Raw genomic sequence first — 11,799 nt, 5'->3', positions numbered from 1 at the left:
TCCCACTCTGTCTCAGTCCTGCTGGTTTATATATATATATATTTTACTGGTTTTTCACAGAGAGAAAGAGAGAGGGATAGAGAGTTAGAAACATCGATGAGAGAGAATCATCGACCAGCTGCCTCCTGCACACCCCCTACTGGGGATGTGCCCTCAACCAAGGTACAGGCCCTTGACCAGAATCGAACCTGAAACCTTTCAGTCCACAGGCCGACGCTCTATCCACTGAGCCAAACTGGTTTGGGCAGTCCTGCTGGTTTGAGAGCGCACAAGAAACTCCTGGGGGAGAGGGGACGGGCCTACAACTTAGACTCTGCTATGTGTCACGCTTCTCTTTTGCTGGCCTCATCCCCATGCTACTGCCTCTCACTGTGCATTTATCCAAAGCTCCCTCGCTGCCCTCTGGGGGTGGAGTAGTTCTGACTTCGTGGAGGAGGATGGGGATTCCACCAGCTCTGAGCTGCTTGTGGTGAAAGCACTTGAAGCTCCAGACCAGGGTTGTAGCTCCTGTGAGAGATCCCATCATAGATCCTGCAAGAGAGCTTGTTTCGGATGCCACGAGAGACCCTGCTCTGGATCCTGTGAGGAAGCTCGTTGGGGTTCCAGTGAGGTTTGGCTCTTCTTCGGTCAGGAGGTCGTCTTGGAAATGACGCGGTGTTTATTACACTCCCCTCGTGTTTGCCGTGGTCGGGGTCTCACTCTCTCGCTGGGACTCTGTCCTCAGCAGGCTCTAGAGAAGTCTGAAGGGTGGTTGACAAATGCAGCTGGAATGTCCGTCATTTCCGCAAACATTTCCCCTCCTCGTGACAATTGAAATTGCCCAGCTGGTTCGTCATGGAATTCTTTCCCTTTTCCATTGTGCATCTGGAATAGTGTTTCCGCTCAAAAGCCTCAGTAGCCAGATTTCTTAAAATAAATGAGAAAGCCCTAGCCGGTTTGGCTCAGTGAATAGAGCGCCGGCCTGTGGACTGAAGGATCCCAGGTTCGATTCCAGTCAAGGGCACATGCCCTGATTGTGGGCTCCATCCCCATTAGGGGATCAATAATTCTCTCTCATCATTGATGTTTCAATCTCTCTCTCCCCCTCTCTCTTCCTCTCTGTAATCAATAAGAATATATTTAAAAAAAATAAACGAGAAAAAGGAAGATAATTAAAATGAGCCAAAGTAGAAAAAGTTTTGAGGCGAGAGACCCCCATGTAATTTATCTACCTTTGTATGTATGTATGTATGTATGTATGTATTTATTTATTTATTTTCATTAAATCATTATCTGTGTACATATCTTACCATTCACACACACCCCTCCTATAGATACCCTCCCTCCCCAGAGTTTTGTGTCCATTGGTTGTACTTATATGCATGCATATATAAGTCCTTCGGTTGATCTCTTATCTCCCCCGTATCTCCCTATCCTCCGCGCTGTAATTTGACAGTCTGCTTGTTGCTTTACTGTCTCTATATCTATCTTTTGGTTCATCAGTTTATAATCTTCTTTATTATCCATAAATGAGTGAGGTCATGTGGTATTTCTCTTTCATTGACTGGCTTATTTCACTCAGCATGATGTTCTCCAATTCCATACAGGTTGCTGCAAATGATGAGAATTCCTTCTTTTTTATAGCAGCATAGTATTCCTAATTTATCTACCTTTGTAACATCTTATTTGTCTTGATTAATATTTCCATGTTTCATCTCATTCTTCTTTATGTGTTTATACATGAAATCAACATGGTGTGACTAAAGGTCAAGAAGTTTTTGTGTGTACACCTGACTGGCTAACAGATGGCATTCTGGTTATGGAATCTCTGGGGGCCCACAGTGGTCTCTGCAATACCTTACACGCAAGTGCTGGTGAGCATGTGGAGAAGGGGAACCTTGTGCACTGCTGGCGGGAATGCAGGCTGGTGCAACCACTGTGGGAAGCAGTACACAGTGACCTCAAAAAATTAAAAATGCAACTGCCATTTGACCCAGTGATCACACTGCTGGGAATATATCCTAAGAATCTGGAAACACCAATTCAAAAGAAAATATACACCCTATGTTCATAGCAGCGTTATTTACAATAGCCAAGTTGCCCATCCATAGATGACTGGATTAAAAAGCCGTGTTACATTTACACAATGGAATACTTTGCTGCTGTAAAAAAAGAAGGAAACCTTTTGTGACCGCACGGGGCGGGGGGACCTGGAGATTATTATGTTACGTGAAAGACAAGTATCATAGGATCTCACTTTTATGTGGAATCTAATGAACAAAATAAACTGACAAACAAAATAGGACAAAACTGCTTCAGAACGATGACCCCTTCTCCCCTCACTTGTCCACTCCTCACCTCTGGAACGTGTGACTGTGTCACCGTACGTGGCAAAAGGACTTTGCAGACGTGATGAAGGGGAAGCACCCTGAGATGGGAGATTATTTTGGATTACGAGGTGGGCCTGCTCTGATTGGAGTTTTTAACAGAGGAAGAGGCAGAAGGTAGGTAAAAAGATGCTGCTGCTGGCTTTTGAAGATGCAGGAAGGGGCCATGAGCCAAGGAGTGCCGTCACCTCTAGAAACTGGAATGGCGCTCGGTTTTATATTATAGCTAGTAAGAAAAGGATTCTGCCAGCAACTCAGTGAGAAGAACATGGATTCTCCCTTAGAGCCTGCGGACACCTTGAGTATAGGTTGACAAGACTCACTCTGACTTCCGGAACTGTAAAATAATATGTGTTGTGGTAGTTTGTGACAGCAGCCATGCAAAAGGAATACAGTCGTCTTCAATGGGATGACTCCACCACATTTACTTAGCTGTCCCCTCTGATGGGTGTTGACACTCCCAGTTTTCCTCTGTCACCCATAGTCCAGTGAGGACGCCTGGCACACGCTTCCATAGGCACACGGGAAGGCGCTGTCATGGGACCATATTTTCTAACAGTATTTTTGATGACCCTCAGAAAGAAATATATATATTTTTGTAGTGACCCAGAATACACACCCAGGTATGAAACTTGCATGTGAAAATGTCAAGAAATCATGCTTGTTCTTACTACGTGTTGCATTCTGATATTTTCTGAGTGACTCTATTTCATTCTAAATCAATTTTTGAGTAGTTGCTAGGCACAAACTTTTTCTCATGGCTCACGAATGGATCTCAACCTCAAGTTTAAATAGCACTGCCTGGCTAGGTTCCCAGGTGGTCAGACTGGCTGTGCCGTGTCTGACCACCATCAGCCCAGCAGGAAGGCCAAAAGACACTCTACGCTTCTGCAAATAGAAAATTTAGAAATAAGCTATTTTAGCACAAGATACTTTATGTTAAGATTTAGTATTTTAAACATTAATTTTTATTTTTAAAGCTTTTTATTTTGAAATAATTATGGGTTCACAGGAAATTGCTGAGATAGTATCTTCCCCCCAGTGGTTGCAGCTTCTGTAATTATAGTAATATGTCTAAACCAGGAAACTGGCATTGGTACAGTGTGTGTAGAGTCCTGTCATTTTGTCAGTTGTATAGATTTGTGTAAGAGCCACTGCATCAGAACTATTCCATTGCTGTAAAGATCTCCCTCTTGCTACTCCTGAATAGTCATACCCATCTCCCTTCCCTCAACCATCTTTAACTGTGGGCAACTAATCTATTTTTAATCTCTCTAATCTTGTCATTCTGAAAGTGTTACCGTATTTTCCGGCGTATAAGACGACTTTTGAAACGAAAAAAAGTCAACCGAAAATCGGGGACAAAAGACCAAAATTGCCCAAAAATTACCTGCAGATCTTGATGGCAAAGTAAGTCTTTTCTTTGAAGTGGGGGGTAGTCTTATACAGCGAATATAGGCCTAAACCTATGTTTTAACTGTAAAAATTAGGAGGTAATCTTATACGCCGGAAAATACGGTATGTAAACAGACCCTCATAGTAGTGACCTTTTGAGAGTGACTTTTTCATGCATCAAAATGCCCTAGAGACCCATTGTGTGTTCTTTTTTTTTTAAAATAAATCTTTATTGTTCAGATTATTACAGTTGTTCCTCTGTTTGTCCTTCTTAGCTCTCCTCCACCTGGTTCCCACCCTAACCCTACCCACCCACTGTCTTCATCCATAGGTGTATGATTTTTGTCCAGTCTCTTCCCCCACCTCCCACACCTCCTCCCCCCTCCTCCTTCCCACACCTCCCACACCTCCTTCACTCCATTTCTGTGTCCCTGATTCTATTATATTCACCAGTTTTTTCTGTTCATCAGATTTTTTTATTCACATGTTGATAGATATGTATTTGTTGTCACTTTGTTATTTATAATTTTTATCTTTTTTCTTATTTTTCCTCCTCTTAAAGAATACCCTTCAGCATTTCATATAATACTGGTTTGGCAGTGATGAACTCCTTTAGCTTTTTCTTATCTATGAAGCTCTTTATTTGACCTTCAATTCTAAATGATAGCTTTGCTGGGTAGAATAATCTTGGTTGTAGGTTCTTACTATTCATCCCTTTGAATATTTCTTGCCACTCCCTTCTGGCCTGCATAGTTTCTGATGAGAAATCAGCAGATAATCGCATGGGTAGGCCTTTGTAGGTAACTGTTTTTCTCTTGCTGCTTTTAATATTCTCTCTTTGTCTTTTGCCCTTGACATTTTAATTATGATGTGTGGTCCTCTTTGGATTGCTTTTGTTTGGGGTTTTATGCACTTCCTGGACTTGTAAGAGAGAAACATCGTGGAGAAAGAGACATAAATTGATCAATCAGTTGCTTCCTGCACTCCCCCTATCCAGGCATGTGCCTTGAAAGGGAATTGAATCAGTGACCTTTTGGTGCATGGAATGACACCCAGCCAACTGAATCAGGACAAACATCATCTTATTCTTAATGCATCACTCCAAAATTTAGTGCCTTTAAACAACCTCCATCTATCCATGAATTCTCAGATTGCCTGAGTAGTTCAGGTCATTGGGGCCACCCTGTGAGCACATGGCAGGATGGCTGTGGACTGGCTGGTCTCAATGGTCTGGACTAGATTGACTTCACTCTCTTCCACTTATCCCTCCATCAGGTATTCCTAGATTCCCTGTTGTTGAGTTGAGAGGGTCTGAAAGACAACATCTTTCGCTTGTGTCAGGTTTTCTACCGCCCTTGTTGGCCAAAGTAAGTTACACACCTCAGCCGGGAGCAGTATAGGCAGGCATCACGAAAGGGCATAAATTCAGAAAAGTGTGGAAAATGGGGCATTGATGCAATCCATCCACCACAAAAGATAATTTTTACAAGTTTGGTGTGACTGTGTGTGTGTGTGTGTGTGTGTGTGTGTGTGAACATAAATGTTATACTGTTGGATATGATTCTGCATCTTGCTATTTCCACCCAGTAATATCTTTTTTTTTTTTGGTGATCTATTCCCTTTAACTGCTATAAGAATTTCAGGGTATGAATATATAGCGCATTTTATGGAGCCATTTTTGTGATGAATAAACATTTAGGTTGTTTTCAATGTTTCCCTCCTACTGTATTTCATAGTCTGAGATGTACCCTTTTTTTCTTATTTTAACATCTCTGAAATTCCTGATGTCTTACAATGATTTCGCACTGTTATTCTTTGATTGGTTACATAAAATAATGATGCGCATTGTAATCAGTGTTCTTCGATTGATGGAGTGTGCTGTATATAAATGTTGCTTAGATTGAACTCCGAATCAGTTGTCACCATCTGTACTCTCCCCATTGCTCTTATCTTGGCCATTAAACGGCACATTGTGAGACTTTTCATGGTTTGCTAACCTAATGGAAGGGAATGGTATCTCACTGCAGTTTAAATGCCTTTCCCTGATTACTCGTTAGGTTGAACATTGCCTCATATTTATTGGCCATTTACATTTTCTTTCTGTGAGTCACCTATTTAAATCTGATGCCCATTTCTTATAGGTTTGTCTTTTTCTTATTGATTTGTAGGAGTTCCTTATAATTATAGATTCTAATCTTTCATTCACACATTGCCAATAAATATCTTCTTCTAGGGCGAAGCTTTTCTTTTTACTTTATACACAGAGTTCTTTATTATACATAGACTACTTAAATGTTAATGGAGTAGAATTTTTAAAAGCAATCTTTTATTATTTTATTTTTTGTATCTTGCTTAAAAAGTCCGTAAGCACTACATCATCACTAATAGTGTGGCTGGTACTATTTCTTGAACAGTTACTTGGTGCCCAGCATTGTTCTAAGTGCTTCACATGTATTAGCTCAATGATCACAACAACCCTATTGGATAGTTATTATAAACCCCATTCTACGAAGGAAATAGGGGTCAACTAGCCTCTGGCAGGTTGAATAATGCCCCTTCCCTTCCACAAATATAATCACATCCTAATCTTTGGAAACTGTCAATGTTACCCAATATGACAAAAGGATGACTATTATTTTCTGTATCAAACAATGTGATTAAACTAAGGATCTTGAGGTGGGGAGGGTATTCGGTAGCTGGGAGTGCCCTAAAAGCAACCACAAGTATCCTTATGAGAGAGACATCTTTATACATGGAAGAGAAGGCAGTGGGGCTAGAGAGGCAGAGATTGGAGTGATGCAGCCACAAGCCAAGGAATGCCAGTAGCCACCAAAAGCTGGAAGAGGCAAGGGACAGAAAACATATTTTTATGTTATTGTCTATGTGCTTTTTCTCTTTAATGAATTACCTGGCGATTCAATTGTTCCATTGGGTTATCTTTTTCCTAGGAGATCTTTTATATATATGTTATTGATTTTTTACAGAGAGGAAGGGAGGAGAGAGAGTTACAAACATCAGTGAGAGAGAAACATCCATCAGCTGCCTCCTACACCCTCCCCCCCCTCCCACTGGGGATGTGCCTGAAACTAAGGTACATGCCCTTGACCAGAATTGAACCTGGGATCTGTGAGTCCGCAGGCCAGTGCTCTATCCATTGAGCCAAACAAGTTAGGGCTCCTAGGAGATCTTTATGTAGGCTGGATACTTTGTTAGGTGTGTGATAGATGTACTCTCAGAATGTGGCATGACTTTTCATGTTGCTTGTTTTTGCTCTCATACTTTAAAGTTTTATTTAGTCAAATTTATCATTTTTAAGAAATATTTTATTGATTTTTTTTTTTTTTTTTTTTTTTTTTTTTTTTTTTTTTTTACAGAGAGGAAGGGAGAGGGATAGTTAGAAACATTGATGAGAGAAAAACATCCATCAGCTGCCTCCTGAACACCCCCAACTGGGGATGTGACCACAACCAAGGTACATGCCCTTGACTAGAATCAAACCTGGGACCCTTCAGTCTACAGGCTGATGCTCTCTCCACTGAGCCAAACCGGTTAGGGCCGAATTTATCATTTTTTAATATATATATCTGGTTGTGATTTATTTAAGAAGACTTCATCTAACTTCACATTTTCTTCCAAAGGCTTGACATTTTGTTGAATGTTTAGATCTCTCTTCTCTCTGGAACTTATTTTTGGTAATAGTGTGTAGGAACATAATTTTGTTTTCTCCCGAATGGAGAATCAATGGACTCATACCATTGTTAAAAGATCCAATTTTCTCCCAATGATTTGAAATGCTTCTATATACACATGGATCCATTTCTGAGTCTCAATTACATTCTTCTGGTGGATCCTTACTCTAGTATAAACAGTATCAATTCCTTACAAGTTTAGATATTTGGTAGGGCAAGCTCCTCCTCTGTTCTTTTTACTGTTATTTTTTAAATCCTCACCTGAGGACATGCTTAAAGAGAGAGACAAAGGGGGAGTATGGAGGGGGAGGGGAGAGAGAGAGAGAGAGAGAGAGAAGAGAAACATTAACAGCTCTTTGTACATACCCTAATTGGGGATTGAACCCGAGATGCAGGTGTGTGCCCTGACTGATTATTGAACTGGCAACCTTTCAGTGCACAGGATGATGCTCAACCAACTGAGCTACTCTGTTTAAGTTCCTCTTTTCTTTTTTCAAACTTGTTTTTAGGACTTTTGAATATTTATACTTAAATTTTTTTAATTAAATATTTTGTATTACTTTCAGAGAGAAGAAGGGAGAGGGAGAGATAGAAGCATCAATGATAAGAGAGAATCATTGGGTGCCTCCTGCAGACACCCTATGGGGATCGAGCCCACAATCTGGGCATGTACTCTGACAGGGAATTAAACCAGGAGGTCATGGGTTGATGCTCAACCACTGAGCCACACTGGCTGAGCTACACTTAAAGTTTTATAAAATATTTATTTATTTAGACAATAATTTTAGAGTAATTTTAGGTTTAAAGCAAAATTGAGAGGAAGGTAGAAATTTCCTATGTATCTTTTGCCCTCCTCCATCCCTGCACATTATCAGCATCCCTCACCAAAGTGGTACATTTGTTACTATTGATGAACCTATATTGACACATTATCATCCAAAGTCTATCCTATATAATAAAAACCTAGATGGCATAATGCCCTTGTGCGACGGCCTCATGTGACATCATCACAAGATGGCTGCCACAGTATGGCTGCCACAAGATGGCCTGCAGGGGAGGACAGTTGGCGGTGATCAGGCTGGCAGGGGAGCAGTTAGGCATCAATCAGGCCGGCAGGGGAATGGTTAGGGGGTGATCAGGCTGGCAGGCAAAAGTGGTTAGGAGCCAACAGTCCCAGATTGTGAGAGGGATGTCTGACTGCAGGTTTAGGCCCCAAACAGGCAGTCAGACATCCCCCAACGGGTCCAGATTGGAGAGGGTGAAGGCCTGGGCTGTAGAGATGACCCCTCTCCCCTTGTACAAATTTCATGCACCGGGCCTCTAGTAGTTTATATTAGGATTCACTCTTGGTGTTATATGGCTGATGGGTTTGGACAAATGCATAATGACATGTACCTATCATTGTAGTATCATCCAGAGTAGTTTTACTGCCCTAAAAATTCCTCTGTGCTCTGCCTAATCATCCCTCCCGCATAACGCCTCGCAACCACTGATCTTTTTACTATCTCCATAGTTTTGCCTTTTCTAGAATGTCTTATAGTTGGAATCATATAGTATGTAGCCTTTTCTTTCACTTAGTAATTTACATTTAAATTTCCTTCAAGTCTTTTCATGGCTTGATAGCTCATTTCTTTTTTACACTGAATAATATTCCATTGTATGAATGTATCAGCTTATTCATTCACCTACAGAAGGACATGTTGGTTTCTTCCAAGTTTTGGCAGTTATGAATAAAGCTGCTATAATCATCTATGTGCAGGTTTTTTATGTGGACATAAGTTTTCAACTCTCTGGGTAAATACCAAGGAAGGAGCACAATTGCTGGATTGTTTGGTAAGAGTGTGTTCAGTTTTATAAGAAATTATCATTTTTCCCCCAAAATGGCTGTACCATTTTTATATTTACATTTTTCATATGTATTTTAGAATCACCTTATGAAATTCCTTGAAAAATCTTGTTATTAGAATTGTAATTGCACTGAGTTTATAGACTATTTGAGAGAGAATTTATAATATTATTATTCTCAGAAATGGTTTCTCTCTAGATTATTTTTTTTATCCTTTAATTAAGTCTTACAGTTGTACTATTACTTGCACATTTCTTATTAGGTTTCTAAGGTCATTATATCTTTTCTTACTACATATTATTATTTGTTATTTAATGCCAGGAGCTATTGATTAAAAAAAAAATGATTTCAGAGATAAAAAGGGAGAGGGGAAGATAGAAACATCAATGATGAGATCATTGATTGGCAGCCTCCTGCACGGCTCCTATTGGGCATAGAGCCTGAAACCCTAACTGAGAATCTAACTGACCTCCTGGTATAGTGACATTCAACCACTGAGCCATATTGGCTGGATAAGAGCATTTATTTAAAAAATATTTTTTAAATCGATTTTTTACAGAAAGGAGTGGAGAGGGATAGAGTTAGAAACATCGATGAGAGAGAAATTTCAATCAGATGCTTCTTGCACACCCTCCACTGGGGATGTACCTACAACCAAGGTACATGCCCCTGACTGGAATTGAATTTGGGACCTTTCAGTTTGTAGGCCGAGGTGCTATCCACTGAGCCTAACTGATTAGGACAGGAACATTGATTTATTTGTCATATAGAAGTTTGACTTAGCTTGTACCCACATTTATGGTTCTTTTTTCTCTTTAATTGATTCTGGATATTCAACATGTTTTGTTTTTAATACTTATGTGGTTCCACTTTTTACTTTTAGACCTTTGATCTATTTGGAATTATCCTGGGCTTTTATTGAGACTTTTCAGTATCTACAGTTCAATCCTTACTAATCCAGTTTTATCTTTGTCTCTAGGACTTCCTAGTGTACAAAATCATTTTTTCCTTAAAGCCTATCTTTCCCCCATTGATTTGAAATACCATTTTAATGCAAACTAAATTTTCATATTCTGGGTTTTCTCTTCTGTTCCTCTGCTCCATTGGTCTCTCTGTCTAGACATGCAATGCATAGCACCACAATGTTTTAATCATAGAAGCTTTATAGTATGTTTTCATATCTGGTAGGGCCTGTGTGTGTGTGTGTGTGAGAGAGAGAGACAGAGAGAGAGACAGAGACAGAGACAGAGAGACAGAGAAAGACAGACAGAGATTTAACACCAGAGGCCAGGTGCATGGAATTCGTGCTTAGGTGAGGTCCCTAGGCCTGGCCAGTGGTCAAAGCATGAGCATCTGGCATGGAAGGGCAGGTCTCAGCTGATCTCGGGGCTCTGGACAGCAATTGGGTCCCTGTGTCCCCATGTGCCCCCCTCTGCCTGAGTCAGACTGCCTGAGTCCCCATGCAGAGATGTGGTGAGTGCAGCCGGACACCGCGGGCTGGTGTGCAGCATGGGCCTCCGGGCTGCCCAGTGGTGCCACATGGAAGCTGCATGGGCAGCATACTCTTGCCTGGCCGACCTCTCAGACTGGCTTCTGTGTGAACCCACGGGGAGCCCAACTGGCCCCTGCGGTCCCCAAGGCTGCAGTCCAGCTCACCCGGAAGCCGATTGGGACCAGCAGTACCTCCACCCCACCTACTGCCAGTGCCTTGTTGCCAATGCTGGCCATGTTCTGCACTGCCCCCTGGTGATTAGTGCATGTCATAATGAGCGGTTGAACTCCCGGTAGAGGGGACAATTTGCATATTAGACTTTTATTATATAGGATAGGATTCAGTGGGTCCTTTCATTCTGCAGACATATTTTATCTCCAGCTATGGGAGATATTTAATGTTCATTTTTCTTCTTTTCATTATTTTCTCATTAATTTTTGTATGTAGTTTCTCTTTCGATTCCTTGGTGCCCTCATTAGATGTGTCCATTCTGCAACTTAGCCCTTTTATTGAGTCTTTTCAGTATCAGCAATTCAATCCTTATTAATATTGGTGGGATGGGAATATAATGCACAGCATGGTAGTTAATAATACTGTATCACGTATTTGAAAATGGCAAAGAGAGTAGATCTCAAAACTTCTTATTGCAAAAAAACAATTAGTAACTCTGTATGGGGATGAATGCTAACTAGACTTATTGAGGTGATCATTTTGCCATATATACAAATATCAAATCATTACATTGTACATCTGAAACTAATGTTAGTGTCAAAAAAAATAAATAAAAAGGTGCTTTTTCATAACCTCTTTTTACTGAATGAATGGGCTATCTTCATGTTTTTTGAGTATATAAAATATTCTTTTGATAAAAACACCCTGTCCTAATTGCTCTGCTAACTCTGTTTTCTTTGAATTAGCTCTCCTGTTTGCTGAATTTGTCCCTTATAGTAATGCTTGGTGATCCGTCTTTGTGCCCTTACTTTATTTTTTAATTTTATTTTAAAAAATAGA

The sequence above is a fragment of the Pipistrellus kuhlii genome, unplaced genomic scaffold, assembly GCF_014108245.1.
Source record: "Pipistrellus kuhlii isolate mPipKuh1 unplaced genomic scaffold, mPipKuh1.p scaffold_m20_p_8, whole genome shotgun sequence".
NCBI lineage: Eukaryota > Metazoa > Chordata > Mammalia > Chiroptera > Vespertilionidae > Pipistrellus > Pipistrellus kuhlii.
This window is presented reverse-complemented; position numbering follows the sequence as displayed.